Source organism: Microtus ochrogaster, chromosome 16, assembly GCF_000317375.1.
Source record: "Microtus ochrogaster isolate Prairie Vole_2 chromosome 16, MicOch1.0, whole genome shotgun sequence".
Classification (NCBI taxonomy): Eukaryota; Metazoa; Chordata; class Mammalia; order Rodentia; family Cricetidae; genus Microtus; species Microtus ochrogaster.
Genome location: NC_022018.1, coordinates 32,991,324 through 33,000,381, shown reverse-complemented (window position 1 = coordinate 33,000,381; position 9,058 = coordinate 32,991,324). Strand labels below are relative to the sequence as shown.

The window sequence follows — 9,058 nt, the reverse complement described above, 5'->3', positions numbered from 1 at the left end:
AATAAATTTTAAAAAACTAAAGATACATAGGAAACCAGGGAAGAAATAACAACAAAAACAAGCAAACAAACAAAAACCCACCTAAACTAAACCAAACCGAGAGGTCAGGAAGAAAGTGGATTACTCTGTTACCAAGCACCATGTTTGAGTTTATGTTCACTGTGTGGGAGATATTTCTAGCATGTCATTGTATAGACACTTGAGTAGATATTCTGATACCTATGCTTTAGCTGGACAGGTTATGGTTGAGTGATTCAAAGTTGTGGTTTCCTAGGAGAAGCAACAAAAGAAAAAAATGACCATGCCAGATGGTGTGAACTTCATTTAGAGAAAAGATCTGGTATCCTTGTGGAGTTGATGTCTTAGTTCATACAAAGCTGAGGAATAGGAAATGTGACTTCTCTATCTCTCCTGGTTAACTGAGGTTCCTTACAGACAATATGAAAATATTATGTCCAAATAGGAGTCAAGTTGATGGAATGACAAAGGAAGATATTCCAGACTGGTACTCACCAGAAAAGGCTAAGAATTTATTTTAAGGCATAACATGAGATATCTATCTATCTATCTATCTATCTATCTATCTATCTATCTATCCATCTTTTATCTAATTGCTGCCTACCTATCTATCCATCTATCTTTCTTTCTCCCTCTTTTTCTTAAAAATAGATTCTTTTCTCATACAATATATCCTGATTACAGTCCCCCCGCCCATCTGGGTCAATTCCATTTCTGTCTCTCATTAGAAAATAACAGGCTTCTAAAATATAACAACCAAACATGAGAAAATAAAATACAATAAAATAAAAGAACATGGCACCAAATTTTATAAGGCAAACCAACAGAAGGAAAAGAGTCCCAAGAAAAGGTACGAGAATCAGAGACTGACACTTTCACACACTTAGGTGTAGCACAAATAATAATATCTCATATACAGATAATGGGGTTCATCTTGAAGATGAGAAAAGCAAAGCAGCTAGCCACTGGCTCTTACCTCTACCTCAGGCGGAAATGGCGAATCCTCAGAATGAGACTGGGTTGAGACATGTCTTCTCCTGTTTTATACGCCTCTCGAGAGTTGTGATTAAATGCATGTACCACCACCACCTGGCCTCTATTGCTAGCTAGTGTGACTACCTGGTCTATATAGCTGATCAGTGTGGCTGTTTTACTCTCTAATATTCAGGCAAGCTTTTTTTAAAAAATTGAAATATAACTACACTGAGGGAACAATGCTTACCAATATATATTGCTAAGATGCATTAACATGCCTACAAAGTCTTTTGACAATCAAGATTAATTATAAGGACACCAACTTTCCCCTGTTCAATCCAGGCAGGAATCACTTAAAGCTGTGCCCTTTCTACCTACCACTCTGGATTCAATCCAGGGCTCCATTGTCCTTGCTTCAATTTTGAGAAGTTAGCCCATTCTATTCCCTTTATAGTTATAAAAGATTGTTTCACTAAGCATAACAGAAGAATATAATACAGCAGATGGAAACTATGAAGTGGTGGCTTTAGCTGTTCAGAGTTTTCACCTGCGGCAAGAATGTAGTGGATCTAGCACCAGATTGGTGGTATATACACTTGTAATTCTTCCAATCAGGAGTCTGAGGCATGAGGATGACAAGTTTAAGGACAACAATATTTGGTTTTAATGTTTATAATCTACATCTAGATTGTGTCTGGCTGAGAAAGCTGAATTTTTGTATACGTATCCCAATACATGTAATACGATTCTGTCAGACATCCAGATTCCCATTCTTCCATCCCCTCATTCTTTCATTCTTTTTTTTAAATCTTCTCCCTCATTTTCTATTCTCCGTAAGCTTCTTTCATTATGACTAACCATGGGAGTGTCATCTGGCTTATCCATCAATAATGTCACCAAAGTCAGAAAATCCTACCTTGGGTAGAATTTTGTCTCCCAGGTAAAGTATTTGGACAGTGAACTGCACTGGAGTAGTCAAGTTGAGTAAATTGTCTTTCTAAGAGTTTCTTCTTTTAGAGATTGGAAAACTACACATTATACTTGGTGAATTTGCGAAGTAAAAAAAAAAATGAAACCACCTTATGCTAAAAATATCTTCTCAAAAGCCTCAAAAATATCAAAGGCACCAGTTCTCAAAGGTCAATACAGAGACTTACATGGAAGATTTGCTAGAGTTTAGCACCATGATTTCCTCTTGATCAGCTTGAAGTAGGACCAGGGAACCTAGAGACTACCATGAGCTTGTGGTCCTTAGGAAGATGGCACGTTGGAAGCCTAAGATGTTATGATGTGGTCTCCCTTCTCAGGCTGCCCCGTTTCCTGTACTTCTTTCTAGGTCCAAGTTTCTAAGATGCCAATGACAGAGTTAAAATGCACTGAAAGTGGTTTGCAAGCCATGCATAGTTGCAGGTTTTCTGAAACGCACACCAGTCCCGACAGGAAGGCAGGATATAAAGCTCACATAAGGAGAGAGCAGCATCTCAAATAAACTGCATTTGAAACTTCATGTTTTCCCAGATGCTGTATTAATTTACATTTTTCATCATTGGGAATAGTCCATATTATCTTTTCATGAGACCCTCCAAAAAGAACACTGATAAGGGTCCTCTTACAGCCATCCAGCTTTTCAAACACTAAAGGAGTAATTCTAGTTGAATCGAAGGAAGGAGCTCAAGTCTCTGCAACCTTCAAATATGACAGGCTGTCTTCTAAGTGGTCCCATTCAATACACACTGGGAAGACTCAGTTAGAAAATTTGAATATGAGCGGAATAGATTTTAAGACCTTGTGTTATCATCATCCTGGCTTCTGCAGAGCTCACAAAAGCTGGTTAAAGATGGAAAAAGCCTGTTCCAAAATTATTTATAAGAAGTGGGAACAGTGGGGACAAATTTTGAAGTGTCCAGTAAAACTCTGCTTGCTTACCATGAGAGATTAATGCCAGGAGGGCAGAGAAACTGGGTGCCTATAGATGTGTGTGAGAATTTAGCTTCTATAGAATGTTTATGGACGTGTATATGAAACTGACTAAATGTCCGAAAAACCAGGCCTTAGAACTAATATTCATCCACCAAGCTGGTCTCTCATGAGCAGTTATACATACTTCTAAGTAAAAACAAGCGATGGGTCAGCTTCAGGCTGTTCCCATGGCTTAGATCAACTGTCAAGGTCTTGCAAAGACCCACACCAGGAATCCCTGCTAAATTTCTTGAAGGTACAAGCATGTGTCTGGCAGGCTGCGTGGCTCTTGGTTGCCCTCTGCAGGGGTAAGCCTTGTTTGAGGAAGACTCTAGAGACTTGCAGACCTTGGGAAGATATATAGGCATGTGGCAATAAATTTCAAGGCCTGTCTGCCTCTTTAAGGGCCTATCCATTGTGGGTGATTTAACCAGCAGGCAATATTTTCAGGAACCAACTTTAGTGCTTCAGACATGCAGGGGAGTTGCTGACTTGGGAAAATGGAGTAATTCAGGCCTGGGACCCACAGAAGGACGATCATTATTTTTCCCTTCCCCCTCATTGAAAGGATCCAACTTCTGGGGTGTGACCCTATGATAAATCACACTGAAACAAAGAGCACGTGTAAGCACACATACACAAACACCTCTCATTTTTATACATTTAGTATGTATGCCGGTGGAACTAATGAAAAGCAGATTGGTCAAAGCAACCTAGAAAACCAATTTGCAAGCCCTCTCCCACTCAGGTCTCTGACAATTCATAGCCCTTCTCTGGGACATGAGGGTCTCACAGAGATTTTTTTTTCAAATGAGTTTTTTCTTTATGGAGGAAATGAAGAAACTTTCTGTGGGTCAAACACAATAATAAAAATGTGACCTGTTTTTCAAATCAATGCTCTCCCTGCCTTCCAGTCTCAAGGCCAGTGTGAAAGAACATTTATAGTTCTGTTCCATGAGGCTTTTGCTGTGAAGTAGAAATGGTCAGCTGAAAATGGAGGTATATTACTTATAGTGTATTAATAAATTAATATTGATCAACTCTCGAGGTATTTTTTAACTTTATAATGACCTCACACTGTCATTTCCTCCCATATTACTATAGCTGAAGCCTGTGAAGCTTGCTTTAGAAACACACATTCAAAGGCAAGGCAAAGAAGGGTCTGGGGAGCTGGCTTCATCAATGTAGTGATTGCAAGGTCCTTCTGAGAGCCTGAGTTCAATCTCCAGATGCCACATTAAAAAGGAGCATTAAGGCGCACCCATGTAATCCCAGAATTAGAGACATGAAACCAGGTGAATTCCTAGGTTTCTCTGGACAGCCAGACTTGCCTACTTGGCAAAAGACTATCTCAGTATGAAGTAGATGGCTCTGTGGAATAATAGCCAAGGGTGCTCCCTGCTTTCCTTATAAATGTGCACACATGTACATGCACATATACAGAGGCACACATACAAACGTGCACACAGAAAGACTGAAGACAGAATATTATCTGATGACTGCACATTTAAGTATCATCACTTTCACTGGATCAAGTTTAGAAAGAACATGGGCAGGAGGCATTTCAGATAGAAATGCAAATCTACACTTGTGCTTATTGAATACTATGAAAGCAGGACCAGTGAGCTGAGTGTGGTTGTTATGATATTTGTGGGGTGAATTAACATTCACATATGGGCCAATATGTTGCATTGCTAGTTTTATTCACTGCAGGAATGAGAAACACTGACAGATAACCAACCACTTGGGACTCAATTTCCTTGTGAGCATGAAGTTGAGTGATGATAACATTTTAATGTGTATTCTATAGAAACACACATTGCGGACAGAGGTTTTATGTCCTGCCTGTTCCTGCAGTCTCAAGGAAACACACAGGTGTCTGCATTAATCATAAACTGGTTGTTTGATTAGCTCAGGCTTCTTGTTAACTCTTTCTTACATCTTAAATTAGCCTACAATTCTTGTTTGTGTTAGCCACGTGGCTTGGTACCTTTATCAGTGAGTCATTCTCATCTTGCTTCCTCTCTGACTGGGTCATGACTGCAGACTGACTCTTTCCTCTTTTCAGAATTCTCCTGTTCTCCTCTTCTACTGCCTGCCTGTTAGGTCCCACTTATACTTCCTGACTGGCTACTGGCCAATCAGAGTTTTATTAAAGTGATACAAGTGACAGGATAAAAGATCATTGTCCCAAAGCAAAACATCCCATTGTCTGTATACAATGAGCCCTTAAAAGAGTTCTGCCATGAAATAGCTTTGACAAAAATCAGTGCAAGTGACCTGAACTTCTTTATCATCACCTAATATTTCAGGAGCAATGGGGGTTTCTAAGAGGTGATGTAATTAACCATTTCCTTGTAATATGCCATCTTTCTACCTGATATTGCTGTATAAACACCAAATATCATTATTGTTCATGCCTTTTGCAGTTCTAAAATTCTAGGAACTTCAGCTGACATGATAGAATGCTAGGAGATTATGGACTGGAAACAGAAAGTTAGCCATGCAGTGTGGAACTCAGTAGTGTTCGTTTTCCTTTTTAAAACACCATAGAAAATCATTGCTCTATTTCTTTTTTTATGTTTCTAAAGAAACATAAAAAGAGGAAAGGGGCATCATTATTAAAACGAGAAAAGCCCAAATGTTTGTAAGACACTGAAAGGGAATCTGATGTTAAATGAGAAGGATCGATGGCTGAATCAGTGGCACTCTGCTCTTTGGTAAAAGACAACATGTTACTTAACTAAAAAATTTAGTCTTTTTTCTATTTTTAACTTCCCACACTACTAAGCATCAAAACATGCTAAGCAAGGTAGGTATAAAGTGCAGAGCATGAGGTTCACTTTGGTTCTTCACACATAATGTAGAAAAGTGCAGTATACAGTAGTGAGCCAGAGGCTACAAGAGTTAAAGCAAAATATGGAAATGCAAACAAGAAAGAATTTATCTTTAAGTCCTAGGAAGAGTAAGTAGAGTTTGGCGTTCCCAGTGTTGTCTTTATGTGACATGTTATTAATAAGCAGAAGGAGATCAGTTGGTTGCCATAGTTATTGAGGAAGGAAGGGCAAAAATGTCTTTGCACTGAGGTCCTGAGAATTTATTTTGGATGGAGTGAGCTTTGTTTTGTTTTGCTTTTTGCCATGATTTCAGATGTCTTGGTCAGTGGTAAACGTCCATTTGACAGAGTCTAGAATTATTTGGGGATGGGTCTCTGAATATGCCTGTGTGGAATTCCTGATCACATTCCTTGAGGTAGGAAAACTGGGATGGGAACCTGGTGTTTATAAATGGAGAAATATACTTTAATCTTCAATCTGTGGTCATGAAATTAAAATTTATAAGCATTAACCACAATCAATATTTAATAGGTGGTTTTGAAAGCTAGGTTTCTTTGCTTTAAAAAGCCATCTACTGTGGGTGGTGCCAACCTGACCTTGAATTGTATGAGGAAAGCAATCTGAGGAAATAGTCTGGAACAATTCAGTAAATAATGCTCCTTCAGGGCTTCTGCTCAGTTCCGGCCTTCAGGTTCTTACCTGGAGTTCCTGTTTTGGCTTCTCTCCATAATGGAGTGTAGCTGTAAGTCAATGGAGCCCCTCAAGTTGCTTTTGGTTCTAGTGTTTAGCACAATAAGAAAAACCTAACTAGTATGCACAGTCATGTACCATTGAAATGTATCATAGATTTAAGATTAATAGTATGTTGATAGGTTAGGCAGTATTTGAAGTGTGCACACATATATAAATCCACATGAAGTTTACAGTACACACAAATATATTGCTGTATATATGTATATTTGTAAATATATGTATATAAAACTCTACAATTTCTCCCAAGTTTTTTTCAATAGCATTTTCTCTTCTTTCCAAGTACTGACAGCAATCTTATATCATGTTAGAGATGTGCTGCCTCTGGAGTCATAAGAATCCTCTTGTATCAGGGTCAAGACAATTCTGTTTTCTGTGTTTCAGACTATTCTACACTGATCAACATGAGTCATATTTCTTCTCAGTATAAAAGCTAACATGAATGAATGTTCTCATTCTTTATATTTAAAAGTATTGAAAGCCAAATCTGTAAAATAGCCTTCAATAACCTTTTTTTTCCACATTGTTTTCTGCTTCAAATTACAAATTTTCTAGAAATTTAGAAATCCTGGAAGTCTGACCCTGCTTGAGTTTCTGATGGGCAACTGATAAATGTTTCTGGTAGTCTTTTTGCTGTTTACCTTAGGGTTTTCTGTCTTGGAATTTTCCCCTGAAGGTGGTGTTGCTGTAGAGCACTGAAGTTTGGCTTTCATGAAAACATCACAGCAGTAATTATGTATTCTGTGTGCAATCATCTTTAATATCTCTTTCTAGAATTAGGTTGTCAGTTCTAAGAGTGTCTGTTTTGTTTATTCCTCTGTCCCCTTAGGCTAGCACTAAACCTGTCACATAGTAGGAGTTAATAAATATTTATTGGCAAATGTTTGAAAAAACTTTCCAGAGTTGATTTTTTTCTCACATGGATTATTTTGTTTTGTTTTGTTTTTCTCTTCTCATAATCTTACTTTGTTCATACAGGATGTTTAGGGATATCCATGAGAAAAAAAATTGCATAGTTACGATAAAACCTCTCTTTCTTCACTTTCCATACTGCCAGATTTTATCTGACACAGGACAGGCACAGAACTCAGTACATATGGGGTCCTGAACACAAAGCACATGCAACTATGAAAATCAGAATCATGTTGTTGTGTGCAGCTTTTTTATGGCTGTGATTTATACCCCTGCTTCTAGAGCTGGGTGTCTAGGGGAGTGTTGTACTTGTAATTAGAAAGGGAAACAGATGTGAAGCTGCCAGTGTAAATAATGTTTCTATTAGAATGCTTCTCATTGCTCACTGATCATTTCCATTTCACCTATTGAGATTCTCACTGGAAAGATCTGGCCGTCAGGTAATAGTCACCATTAGAGAGTCTGTCTGCAGTATGGGCCTGAAATAATGCTTGCTTCATGGCGCTTTTAAAAGAAGGCCCTGAAAGAGACCATCTGAATGGGAATCCTGGGAGGAAGCAGACATGAATTTCAACATCTTTTATTTCCTCGTTTCTGAAACCAAGTCGTGGATGTATAATCCTAAGGACATGAGCAGTGTTTTGCTCTTAAGTTTTATAGAATTTACTCAGCTGGTCATTTTAACCCGAGTCTATCTTCTCCCAGGTGACCAAAGTAGAGGAGAAAGGAGACCTTCATCCTTAATAAATCTAAGCTAAATAAATCAGAGACAGTTTAAGCGAGCACCCACCTATGCACTAAGTTCTGTGATAGGCATCCCTCAACATCCCTCAGAGCATTATTCATGCAGCTGTGCTGGTAGACACCCACAGACTTTGGTTTCCTTATATTTTGCTGAAGCCAACATCTGCACAGGAGGAAGGATGGTATAGTGGTGGTTTTAATAGGATTTTATTTTCTCAGATAAGCAGTACTAAGCACCAAACAACCTAGACCCTTCACATAAGAAAGAGCTGATTCTGGAATCTTTGCCCTAGAGGAAGACGTGCTGCCATGGATAGGACATAAGGTCAGACATGGACCACTTTGCCCAGCTCTGACTTCGCAGGACACTGCGGGTGGGAGTCCAAAGTGATGTACAGTCTTCACTGCTGGAGAAAGTTGGTCAAGAAAGTTGATGATGAAACGTCAGAGGGAAAATTATGGAATGCCTAAGGGATATGAGCGTTATCCTTATGCAGGTGTCGTGCTGACCTCTATCTCCCTTCAATTGTAGTGTAAGTGCTGCTGAAGCCAGCACAGTTGTTAGGATTAATGAGAGGATGATATTGCTGAAGAGGAAAGCACGTGACAATAGGGGATATTAGAAGCAGCTTCAGTCCATTTGATCTCTTCCTCTGTGCTGGCTCCATTTGTCCTGGCTCCATTCTCATCTTGAAAACTGCAGCAGCATAGACATGAGGAGTGAGATTAAAAATTCATTGAGTCTTGGTACTTACGTCTAAATGGGGAGATCTGAGAGCAAATGGATGTATTTCATACTCACAGTGTCTATCAGGAGGTCAGAATGAGCCTATACTGTGTCTGTTCTCAGAACTATCACAGTG

General features: G+C 38.9%; 1 non-coding gene across 1 annotated transcript; it reads right to left on the bottom strand.

Annotated features, from left to right (window-relative positions):
- Positions 1–8,647: 8,647 nt before the first annotated feature.
- Positions 8,648–8,751, bottom strand: LOC113456920. Its single transcript, XR_003377642.1, has one exon. It is a non-coding gene; the product is annotated as a U6 spliceosomal RNA (small nuclear RNA).
- Positions 8,752–9,058: the final 307 nt, after the last annotated feature.